Genomic DNA, 13,335 nt, shown 5'->3' on the forward strand with positions numbered 1-13,335 from the left:
GACTGCTGGCGCGCATAGATACATGGAATCTTGAATGCGAGATCTGGGTGCATTTTCCCGAGTTATCTTGAAAGTATGGGGAGCCTGGCAGCCGTCTATCAGCAACACGTTTTCCCTGTACTGTGTAAAAGACCCTCATCTTTCTGGCTAACGGCCGCGCATAGTTACATCTCGAGGGAAGCTGTGTGCACGATACTCAGATGCTGTTCTTTACGCAGCCACCAAGATTCACACATCTCAAGAGGGTTGGTCCAGCATTAGCGTCCTGAAGAGGCTAGGCTCGGCGGAAATGGAGGGCAGCTCTTCCACGTACGCCACCCCGCAGCAGCAGCACAGCGAGAGACTGGGAATCCTCACATTGGTACGCGCTGTTTAATAAAGACCTAAGCGCTTCAGGGTAGGCTTAATACTTTTTAGTCTCCCCTAACCTCACAATGTTCATTACGGAGCGCATGCAGTTTTAACAACAGGCAGCGAAAAAATGGCATGTTCTCTGTACAAACTGTACAAATGAAAAGCAACAGCTGGCTTTGCGGGAATATTGGAGGAAAGGCACTCTATGTTGGCTAATCAATCACCCAAGTGTTCGCAGGTTGGAATGGTTCATGCTGTACTCTTCTCTTATATTTATTTTTTTACTTACCCGGCCTAGAATGCTGAGCTCATGGACGGGCGCTGCAAAAATAAATTAATGAAAAACAAATTGCGTCATGGGCATACCCTCGTTGATTCAGCGTGCTCCGAAGGTACGTCGGCAGTGGTGTTGCACTCCGTTCGGCTATGGTTAAAGGTGAAGCGGGGGGGGGGGGGGGGGGGGGCGGGGGGGGGGCATTATTTTAAAGATGGAAGTACGCTCCCTGGATCAACCATTTATAGAAAGTAAAGCACGGTGCAATCCAGTACCATGCACAGAGAAGTGTTGTCCTATTACTAAGTTCGGTGCAATCCAGTACCATGCACAGAGAAGTGTTGTCCTATTACTAAGTTTTTTCTGCACAGGCACAGAAATGCCTCTTTCTAATCTGTTAATTTACAGGATGTGTCGCTTTTTGAATTCAAATTTAGCCAAAAAGGAAGGCGGTAAGAAGTAACTCCGAAATTTATTGCTAAATAATAAGTGTTTGCAATTCTGTTTTAACAAGGTTTCAATTTCGACAGACAACGCGGCCTCAAAAACGAAGCAGTGTTTGTGCAGCACTAATATATATATATATATATATATATATATATATATATATATATATATATATATATATATATATATATATATATATATATATATATATATATATATATATATATATATATATATATATATATATATTGCTATGTGGTCCAAGGCAGGAACGACGCAAGAACGCCCCGAGCACAGCACACAGGCCGAGAGCGCAAGGCCCGAATAGAGCACAGCACGCGCACCTCCGAGACACTTCGCTCACTTCGTCGTCACCAAGAATATCCGTTGGAATATATATATATATATATATATATATATATATATATATATATATATATATATATATATATATATATATATATATATATATATATATATATATATATACATTATATATATACATTATATATATACATTATATATATATGTATGTATGTATGTATGTATGTATGTATGTATGTATGTATGTATGTATGTATGTATGTATGTATGTATGTATGTATGTATGTATGTATGTATGTATGTATGTATGTATGTATGTATGTATGTATGTATGTATGTATGTATGTATGTATGTATGTATGTATGTGTGTGTGTGTGTGTGTGTGTGTGTGTGTGTGTGTGTGTGTGTGTGTGTGTGTGTGTGTGTGTGTGTGTGTGTGTGTGTGTGTGTGTGTGTGTGTGTGTGTGTGTGTGTGTGTGTGTGTGTGTGTGTGTGTGTGTGTGTGTGTGTGTGTGTGTGTGTGTGTGTGTGTGTGTGTGTGTGTGTGTGTGTGTGTGTGTGTGTGTGTGTGTGTGTGTGTGTGTGTGTGTGTGTGTGTGTGTGTGTGTGTGTGTGTGTGTGTGTGTGTGTGTGTGTGTGTGTGTGTGTGTGTGTGTGTGTGTGTGTGTGTGTGTGTGTGTGTGTGTGTGTGTGTGTGTGTGTGTGTGTGTGTGTGTGTGTGTGTGTGTGTGTGTGTGTGTGTGTGTGTGTGTGTGTGTGTGTGTGTGTGTGTGTGTGTGTGTGTGTGTGTGTGTGTGTGTGTGTGTGTGTGTGTGTGTGTGTGTGTGTGTGTGTGTGTGTGTGTGTGTGTGTGTGTGTGTGTGTGTGTGTGTGTGTGTGTGTGTGTGTGTGTGTGTGTGTGTGTGTGTGTGTGTGTGTGTGTGTGTGTGTGTGTGTGTGAAAATAAGAGGCACGTTGTGCCTCTTATTGTGCCTCTTATCTGGCCACAATGTGCCTCTTATTTTATCGTGTGTGTGTGAGAAAATAAGAGGCACATTGTGGCCAGATAAGAGGCACAATAAGAGGCACAATGTGCCTCTTATTTTCTCGGCGCCAAATAAGTTGGCCGAACTATGCCCCCGCATCTGCGGGGAAGTTGAGCGCGGTTGCAAAAAGCAACATGAAGAAGCCTTCGTCAAATGTGTCTTGGGAGTGGTCTATACGTCATTCACCTGTCCTGTGGAAAATGCTATATAGGGCAGACGGGGCGCTGTCTCAACGACCGTTTAAGGGAGCATGCTCAAAACTTAATCCTACAAGATAGACTCGCAAATTTAGTTTCGCAAGTTCTGACGTGCAAGTGCGAGCCCCGCTTTAAAGAGGCAAAGATTCTGGGCAGGAGCGCAAGCACCAAAGCCAGAGTTTTGCTGGAGGCTTTCTACATTAAGAACAAATCGAGCAATTGCATCAGTGACGCGTCAATAAGTTCGTTCTCCGAGCGCGCTTTTCTGGAAAGGTTTCTGTAAGAATCAAACCGCCTTTTTCGTGCGTGCCTGTTTTCCTCTTTTTCTTTTTCTCTTTCTTTTTTTCCTGTAGGTTCATCTTCATTGCCTGTTTGCCCCGCGCCCCTCCCCCTCTCCTCTCCCCCTTTTTGCAGATGATATATTTTGGTACTCGTTCTTTCTTCGATTGTACATATGTAATCAATTTTCCCCTTTTTTTCTTTTTCTCTCAAGAAGCCTTGTGTCGCCCTAGTGTCATGTGCGCATGCGATGTGTACACGTATATATTGACATCTGTTACGGAAAATAAAGCCAGTGGTTAGTAGCGTTCGTCGTTGTCGTGTCTCCCTCCCGTGCTCGTCTCTTTTGCGCTACATCTTTTTTCAAGCTCACGTCTTCGTACACTTCGTACAAGAATCGGCCTAATCCGCTTTTTAACATTTAAACTCCTTGAACGATGACAACGTGGCTTAATATAATCATTTCTGTCAATTTTTGGAGTCCCCTGTGGTAAGGAAGAAAGAGGAGTTCCATATAAGCGACGCGTCGATGACACCACATAGAAGGGAAACGTGCTTGTGCTCGTAGAGCATATGCACTGACGTGGCGTCAGTAGCCAGAATAAATAAAACGAAGCGACTTATTTTGGAATTCTTCTAGCTTTTGCTGAGGTGTGATTGCTGAGGCTTCCAAATTGTGTAGCCGTGCTGAAGGATGGGTCTCATGAGGGCGTTATAAGCTTTTAACGTTAAGTGAGAAGGCGCTGCTGCCAGTTTTCTGCTCAGAAATGCAGGTTGTTTGAACGCTTTTGCACACATGTAATATGTATTAATGTTCCGGATTAATACAGGAGTAGATAATGTGTTTGTGTGGAATCCTCCAGAGTAGAATAACTGTACTTTTTCTTCACTTACGAAGCTTTTGTGTAAATGTGATGTAAAAAGTTTTCTTGGCATTAAGTTTGCATTTCCTATGATTAGCACCGCCCAAATGTCTTTTTTAGCCCGTCGTCCCGCGTACGCACAGTAGTGTCCTGCCCGCAGTCATATTCGGAGAGCCTTAAATATTCTTTCTTCTGTTTCAGCGCAAGCATGAATGGCATTAATATATGTTAGGAAAACAATCGGTCCTAAGACAGATCTGTGTGCGTCCTGGAAAACCGGTCCAACGGTTCTAATTTCACATCATTTATTTCAACGTACTACGTACGGCCTGTAAAAGAAAAGGTTGTCCGGGTTACTACTTTACAATTAATTCCAACAGTTTGGACTTCGGCGAATAATTTATAATCCCGAGGACGACAAAATGGTCTACTAAAATCAGTATGGCATCTGCTGCAAGCAGGGGATCGGTCACTCCAGCAAAATAGCCAGATATTTCCAGGAACTGGCTTATTGCTGAGAGGTTTTAATTGAAGAAGTGTTGTCAGTTGTTCAGCAGGTCATTTTCTTCTGAATAAGTTTCCTCGGTTTAGTTTTGGTTTTTCGAGTCAGCAGCCGAGCGCCATAACCACTGAGCCTATGCTGTTGACATTCAGAGGACATAGCGCTGCTAACAGCTCAATCATAGCGCCGTTTTTAGCAGTTATATTAGCGCTATATCTCGTGCGTATCAGTCAACTACGTTCCGCTACCTCCCTGCCCTGGTACCAAACACCGCTAGACGTGTTAGACTGAACACCAACTATTCGTAGCCCATGTTCCTTTGACAAGACTTCACTGTTCTCCCTAGAACACGGGTCTGAAACTTATCTTCTCTCGCGGGCCTCAGTGGCAATTAAATGTTGGACTCACACGCGATAGGGGCTGCAAAAATATGAGAGCAATCAAGTATAATGCCTATTTTATGATGTTGCCTTGCAAGAATAAAACTAAAGCTTCAACCTGCATTGGTGACACATTCATGGGCACGCTTCGAAGGTCATCATTTCAGTCATTAATCAAACTGAAAGATATCGCGCTTCATTGGCAACTCCTTCGACTGCCATTGAAGCGTTGAAGGGGAGTGCTGATGAAATAGACGGTGTTTCACCTAAGATTTTCCACACTTTTTAAAGATAGGCTTCTTGCCACAGAAGAGCTCCTTTTTCGGCCTAGCATTATCAGCGACGTAGTACATCAAAATACAGCTAAGACGAGCTAACCAGCAGGCTGATTAAGTAATATTGAGTAATTTTTAACTGTTACTGTTATGCTTCTTAACTATTGGGAGGCGTGTAGCCGACCGTAATAATATCCATATCTGTTTTAAGAATTTTAAACACTATTACTCTCGCCACTGTGGCCCAACCAATTTTGGCTGCAACGCGCAAAAATACACGCGCTTTCGAGAAGCTTGCAGGCGAAGCAACCTTTCCAGTGCACGTAACTCATCGAAATAGCCAAGATTTGTTGGGACGCAGCGAAGAAGGTAACCGCGTTTTCGAAATTCTAAACACTGATGCGGATATTTTTAGATGCTTCTCATTGAGCTTAACAGTACAAGTGAAAGCGTTAATAATTCAGTATTAGTTAGCCAGCCTTAACCAGCCTGCTAGTTGTTGTACTACGCCGCTGACATTGCTATGTCGAACAAAGCGCTATTTAAACTCAAAAAGCCGATTTTTAAAAATTGCGGAAAGTCTGAGTTGAAAAATCTTGTATGTTATACCCATAGAAGATTCTGTTTCGTCCTTAACTGCCTCTGATGTCTGCAACACTCGGAGCGCCGAACGAATAAAAAGCGCTGTGCAACAGGGCAACTCCTAGGGGGTGGGTAATGATCCAGTTTACAATTACCGCCCTGTAATCATTACCAGGAATTATGGACAGCTTCCAGCCAGTGCCACTCAGCACAGCGGCCAATTGCTTTCTGTTCTGTCGCCACTCCGTCACTCTCTTCTTTCCTTACGTCACGGATGACGTCAGTGCAGTTTCTTCGGATGTTCAAATTAGTCATGCGCCACGTGGGTGGGAACTAGAAGCACTTGTCCCGAATTTCTGGTAGTGCACCGAATAGCGCGCCACTCATGCAGCCCACGAGCACTTAAATGCTTCTGCACCTTCTGTAGTGGCGAACCGTAAACGTTGTCTCAGAGCAGGTGAACATTTTTAAGGTAGGAGATTGCTGCCTCTCGATTTTCGAGCAAATAACTTCTAGCCGCTAACTTGCAAAAGATGCGTTGCGCAACCAGCAGGCACAACGGGAGCAAAAGAAGTGCGCGATACAAATGGAAAACACAGAAATAGTCTGCTTGCAAGGCGGCTTTGGCATCCGCGTGCCAGACGTCTCGTTTAGGCCAGCGAGTAGCGTGTTTCAGGCTCCTTGACTGGAATGTTAAAAAATTGGCGGTGGTTTAGCTCTGGTTAAACCTGGAGTGACGCGATAGCTGCAGCTAGCCGAGTGGAACTTGGTCACGTGACCAACCACGTGATCAGCCACGGCGCCGGCAGCTGCTCCGCATCACGTGAACAACCACGTGACAGCGTGGGGGCGCAGCCACAGGGTGGCGCGCTGCCACGCTGAAGGCTCGAAATGCTACCTTAAAGGGGCTCTGAAACGCCTTCCAAGGAGAGCACATTAACTCACTCAATCACTGCACTGTGTTGTCATGAAAACCAGGGCCGAATAATACTCTTCTACACGCAGCAGATGACCCACAATCACGCGTCAAAGTTGGCGAGGCCTTCCCGGCGACTTTTTCATGCTCGCACCATCCTCCGTCCCCCGCATCTGCGTAGACAAGGTGAGAGGGGGCCATTGGTTAGATTATTTCAGACGTCAGGCAGCTACCGAGGCCGCGGCGAATAAGCCGCTTAGCTCCGGCGGGTCGGGAAGCTCCGCTCCCAGAGGGAGGTCGGCGAAGGAGCGCCTACCTTCCAGCGTGCAAAAAGTTACGAGAGGAGAGGGAATTCGCCAAGACGCTGAAATTCAAATTTTAACTACAGATAACTCAGCTTCTACAAAGCGCATTTAAAACATTATTGCTGGACACTACTCGTGAAGCGGCGTGCTTCAATATTCCAAGCATGCCGAAACTTTATTAGAGCCCCCTTCACAGCCCCTTTAATGTAGCTATCGCTACAAAATCGCCGCGGGCAGGAGCACACAGACGACACCTCGTTGTCCGACTGCAGGACGGGGTTGTCGAGGCGGTGCCGATGAGCGGATCGCTGTCTATTTTCGAGTCCGCCGGGGGTCCGGTGCCACCCGGAGCACCCTGTGCGCCCTCACGCAACGAGGAGTACGCCACCGGCCGGAAAGGCCGTCACCAGTGGTTCGTCAGATGTGAGTGCAATATTCCTCAACGCTTTACGGAAACAATGCGGGGGGTGAGGAGGGGGGGGGGGGGGGGTAAAACTTGAACGCTCTAGTGGCCATGGTTGCAACACGACTACAGGGATCTGTCATTGGTAGGTGTGCGGCTCCCAGTTTCAGGAGATAAAGCTATCGGTTATGTTTAGGCATTGAAGAGAGTAACCGCACAGATCTATCCGACTGTTGGTGTACACCTGAATAGCCGCGTGAGCTAACAGGGAGGGGTTCAAAAGACGCTGGCGGGGATTGGGGGATGGGGGGGGGGGGGGACAGTAAGGCACCATCGGCAAGAGTCCAGCAGAGCGTCATACTCTGGATTGGGCCACACGGGTTGCAGTGTTAGAAATTCACAGTGCACGTGACCGCTTCCATTGTATAAACGCCGTCAAACCGGTGTAACGCCGACAATGTGCCGACGATTGCCCAATTTACTGCCCCATCGTTAACAGCACTGACCCCGACATCTTTCATAGAGATCTTACCTAAATTGAAACTTGGTGCAAACACCAGTTAATATCTCTGATTATCATAAATTATGTTTAATGGCTTTCTATCGCCGGCAGCTGCACGTCCCATGCATTCTTTCCGTTTCACAAGTGTCATTCGTTTCTTCCTGCCAGGTTTGGCTATTACTCTAAAGCACAATCTAACACGGTCGTCCCATATCATAAACATTGCGAATGAGGCCAACCGTACCTTGTGCTCTTTGCGTCATAATTTCTGGCTTGGCTTATGGGGGTTTAACGTCCCAAAGCGACTCAGGCTATGAGAGACGCCGTAGTGAAGGGCTCCGGAAATTTCGACCACCTGGGGTTCTTTAACGTGCACTGACATCGCACAGTACACGGGCATCTAGAATTTCGCCTCCATCGAAATTCGACCGCCGCGGCCGGGATCGAACCCGCGTCTTTCGGGTCGGCAGCCGAGCGCCGTAACCACTCAGCCACCGTGGCGGCTCCGTCATAATTTGTGATTCGCTACGCCATCTATTCCATCAAGTCATTAGCATACCTAATTTTTGTACGTCTTAAACTAGAATATGCGTCCACAGCATGGAGTCTTCATCAATGTAACCTCTTTTTCACATTATAAAAGATGAAAAATCGAGCTATTCCCTTCATATATTTTAATTACTAATATTACACTGTTATTTCAACCCTAACAGCTAGACCTAAGCTCTCTAACCCGGAGACGCGACAGAAAATTTCTAGATTGTCTATTTTATAACTTTTATCATTAGCCTTTTTGAACATCATTCACATTACTAATTCGTTGTCTATACAACCGCATATGCCATCATAAGGCTGTTTTTGTACCCCCCCCCCCCCCCCCCGTGCTAGAACCACCGCTCACCTTCGGTCATGTTTCAAGTTATGTAGGGACCGCTGGATGCCGTACACCACGCCAACCCAATCTATTTCAAGAATTACCTTGAGGTTATCATTATACAGCTCTGATATGCCTAACCCTCATGCATTTTCCCATTCCCGCAGGGCCTTTGAGGAAGTAAAATACTTGTACCACACGGTCGTTTCGTACGTCCCAAAAGCCGTTTTCTGCACCGCTGCTACACGAGTTACTCCGACGGGCATTTAGCCTATACTATTCCGGGTTAATGATGACGACTTAGACGAGCTATTCGACGTCTACAGCTACCTGCACCATGAATAGCGAGGTGACACCAGCCTCGTAGGTTCGTCTCTACGCGAAGTGATCAGCGCGTCTATGCGAGACTGCACGGTAGCAGAGCCCGATGAAGCAGTCGTTGCTCTAGCGGTGGCGGAGGGCTATAGAACCGGGCGGTGGCTAACAATACTCACGGACTCTCAAACAGCCTGCCGAAATTGCATGAATGGCAGGATAGGTTCTCACGCGCGGCGTATACTCGTCGCAGTGAACGACAGAATTTAAAACGACGAAGTAAACGACAAGATCACACGCAAAATTGTGTGGGTATCGGGACGCACGGGCGTGGCAGGGGAACCAAGAGGCCGACAAGATAGCTCGAGGACCTTTCTAAGCATTGTGGGGTTTTAATCGGGGCATAAATGGTTTCTCCCCGGTTAATCGCTGCTGACACAGCTCAAAACCACCAGACCCGACCCCGTGATCGTGTACGCTACTGAGCGCACGCCAACCTCGGTGGGCCTTGCTCTGAGGGAACTAAGGAACGACACCTTGGCTGACACACACAGGCATTTATTGCTACAGCAAGCTAGCAACAAAATACGCTAATGAATCGAGGTCGTCCGGCTCACCAGTACGGTTACGAACGAATGTTCGCCCGCGCTAGGGCAAGGGCTATACTCCGAGGCCGGACGGTACGAGATACGGGAGCGAGTCTCCCCATCGCTTCCTCGCCCCCTTTGGAAGAACGGAGCCGCGAGTGACACGTCCGCTCGCGCCGACGATCCCAGCCGAAGACCCTCATGCCCTCTCCCGCGCGTGGGCTTCAAGCAGTCTCTCGCGCTGCGACGCTGGCACCCTCTCTTGCTAGTTGATGCAACTCACAAGGGAATGTGTTCCTCCTCGAGGCGAGGCTGCTGCACGGTGCCTCGCGGGAAAGCAAACACAGGGGACTGCAAGGCAGGTCCCCACAGCTTCCAAGAGACCGCGGAACTCGTGCCAGCACCCAAGGAACACTCTGTCATACTGCAAAACTATAGAGGCAGAAGAATCCGATATCTCCTGCCGCACACATCTCTCAACAGAGAGGAAGCTGTCACTTGGAGACAATTACAGACCGGTTCTTACCCAAACCTACACATACTAAACAAAATTGGTTTGCAAATTGGTTTTTGCGGAAAGAAAATGTCGCAGTACCTGAACCGCGCGGTAAGAGAAGGGATAAAGGAGAGGCTTAAAGAAGAAAGGACGAGGTGCCGTAGTGGAGAGCTCCGGAATAATTTCGACCACATGGGTATCTTTAAGATGCACTGACATCGCACAGCACACTGGCGCCTTACCGTTTCGCCTCCATCGAAACGCGGCAGCCGCGGTCGGGTTCGAACCCGAGTACTCCGGATCAGTAGCCGAGCGCCCTAACCGCTAAACCAACGCGGCGGGTCAAGCTCAGGCTTTTCCACACTCTCAGACTAATCTTTCGCCTAAACAAAATGCACCCTATGATATACGCGGACAAATGTCCCTGGTGCGACGAAAAACCCACACTATATCACATCACATGGGCTGTCAAAAGACAGACGTAGTCCCCAAAATACAAAACCCGAATTCGGAGCAATGGGAGACTCTGCTGACCAGCGACCACTCTTTTGGCCAACATGGCCTGGTACAGCGAGCTCAACGGGCGGCAGTGGCCAGCCGAGCCCTGGACTGAGGGCAGCCGACCATTGATTAAAGTGGTCGAGCTCGACAGAGGACTCCTGGGGATACAACCAAGGAGAGAACATCTCTGAATATGCCCAAAACCACAGAGTACAATAGAGCTTTCTCCCCCTCTCATCTTCCTCATAGGGATACTGAAACATTTTTAATTGATTTTGAGGAAAGTAAATGCAGCAGTAACTGTCTCACAAATCTAGGTGGACACCGTAACCGCGCAGTTAGGGAAGGGGTAAAATAAAGAGTGAAAGAAGAAAGGAAGAAACAGGTGCCGCAGTTGAGGGCTCCGGAATTATTTCGACCACCTGGGGTCTTTGACCTGAACTGACACCACACAGCGCACGGGCGCTCCATCGAAACGTGGCCGCCGCGGTCAGGTTCGAACCCGGGTACTCCGGACCAGTTGACCAGCGCCTTAACCACTGAGCCCCCGCGGCGGGTTAAGTGCTTTGCGACATCGTTGGCGCCACTAAATGTCGCTCAGGAACTGGCAGCGATATTTACTCAGCTTCCGCTGCTTAGCCGTTTTTCGGGATTAGACAGTACCTGTCACCCTCATTAGTTATCACGAGCTCGTGAGTGGGACAGCAGAAGGCTCACGAGGACAAAGTGAGACTACAGGGCACAACACATGCGTTGTGCCCCTTCCTGTTTCATCTTTCCATATCAATCATGCAGTTAAGAACTGAGAGCGCTACCGTTGGCTCTAGTGATAAGGGAGCATTTAGAGCCCACCCAATGTGGCAGCGTTTTTGCACGAAAGCATCGTGCATGCGGCATTTCCTTCAGAAACGTGCATCATGTCTTTCGTCCATATTCGCCCTTCCCCGAAGATAAATATAGCCACGCGAAACTCCATACGGTCACCTCCCTTCATTTTCGCAACCTTCTCCTCTCCGTGTGCCCCGACTTCAGCAGTTGCCCCAGTTTTGTAGCGATAGCTACACTACGCTAACATTTCGAGCCTTCAGCGTGGCGGCTCCGCCACCATGTGGCTGCGCCGCCACGCTGTGACGTGGTTGGTCACGTGGTGCGGAGCAGCTGCCAGTGGCGCGTCGCCGTCGCTGATCACGTGATTCGTCACGTGGTTGGTCACGTGACCAAGTTCCACTCGGCCAGCTGTAGCTATCGCATCACTCCAGGTTTAACCAGAGCTAAGCCACCGCCAATTTCTTCCCCAGTTCGCGTTAATGCTACCTATGGCTACTGCCACAGCTGCCTCTTCCGCTAATATTTCTCGGATTCCAAATTGGCCGCCCGTTGCTTTGCGGAGGGCAGAATCTCGACTGCGGCACAACACATACTGAAACTAACCAGACAACCTTACAAGCAAAGTGAGGTGATATGGGTGCCGGCTCACTCGTGGAATCCGGAAAACGAGGCAGCCCACAACATGGTTCGAGGTTTCGTCATCCGAGTCGGTGAGTCGTCCGTATCCATGGATTACGTCCAAGGTGGGGCTTGCATCTTTCCACAATATATCAAGGCATTACAAATTGGAAAGGCACAAATTTCCACCTCCTGAAAAAAAAACGTTGGTAAGGCGCAAGGGACCGCCAGGAGGAGACTCCAAACGAGATCGTTTCTTAGCCCTTATCTATTGGCAAAAATGTACCCGGATGACTTTAACCCCGAGTGCACGTTCTAAGGCGAGACAGCCACGTATGATCACATATTATGGCAATGTGAAGAAGAACCCCCACTGGAGGATCTAGTACAAATTCCTTCTCTTGAGCAATGGGAGGCCGTTCTGGTCGGCTCGCACACGGGCATTCAAGCCTTGGCCACCGAGTTTTCCGCTAAAGTCACTCCTATAGCTACGGGCTGTAGGCCATCTAGCGCGGTCCGTCTGCGTCTGCATTTTGACAAAATAAACGCTTCCCAATCCAATCCCGAGTTTGCGCCACGGCAGTCAGGAAAAGAATATAGCGCGCGCGCGGAACGTGCAAAAGCAGGCGACAATAAAGTGGGAACATAAAGCCGCGTATATTAATGAAAGCGCAACTTACGCGTGCAACGTCCACGTTTCAAATGCCCCAGACGGAACAAGGCTAAGCGCCATCACCGCTAGTGTTAGCAACGCAATGTTTCAAATCTTCCTATCGTGACTAACCCGCTGTTTTATCTACACACTCGCCAGAAGCCGTTTGCCACGCCTTTTTCGGGCCCGACATGGGCGTGTGTCCTCTGATAGGCATTATCTGTCCCGTCACGCTGGAAAGCGAACAGTGCACATGCGGTGCATTCTTTCACCAACCCTTTCGATTCTTTCGATGAAAGCATGACCGCGCTAAGTGAACGAGCTCTGTGACACCATGCTGTTGCAGGACGGCGCAAGCTTCATTGCATCGCTTCGTTGTCATCGTAAACCGTGGTTAACGACTTACAAGCAGCTGCAGTGACAGCATGCAGCGTTTTGCTATGGGCTACATGGTTGTAATGCATTGTATAGTCTTTTATGCTATCTCAATCCGAGAGAAGAAACTCACGATAGTAATGCGTTGCATGATTTTGACAGTGATGCTCCGATTCATCATCGATTACGCCTATTGTAGCTGTCATATTTCGACAGTAAACATTGTTGGTGTCTGTCAGCACGGCTTTGCTGTAGCCAGGAGGAAAGTTCGGCTAGCTCAACCATAGTGTGTAGGCGCATAAAAGTTGTGGGCTGCGCCTGGGGTGTGGAATGTTTCTGACTGACAGCCAAACTCGGGCCGAACACGTGAATGGTGAAATCGCACAAATTCAACTCTGGGTCTGTCATGGCGGCGGCGGCAGCAGCTTGGGCCATCACTTAAAGAAGCGGAAAAGGCCAG

The sequence above is a fragment of the Amblyomma americanum genome, chromosome 4 (assembly GCF_052857255.1).
Source record: "Amblyomma americanum isolate KBUSLIRL-KWMA chromosome 4, ASM5285725v1, whole genome shotgun sequence".
NCBI lineage: Eukaryota > Metazoa > Arthropoda > Arachnida > Ixodida > Ixodidae > Amblyomma > Amblyomma americanum.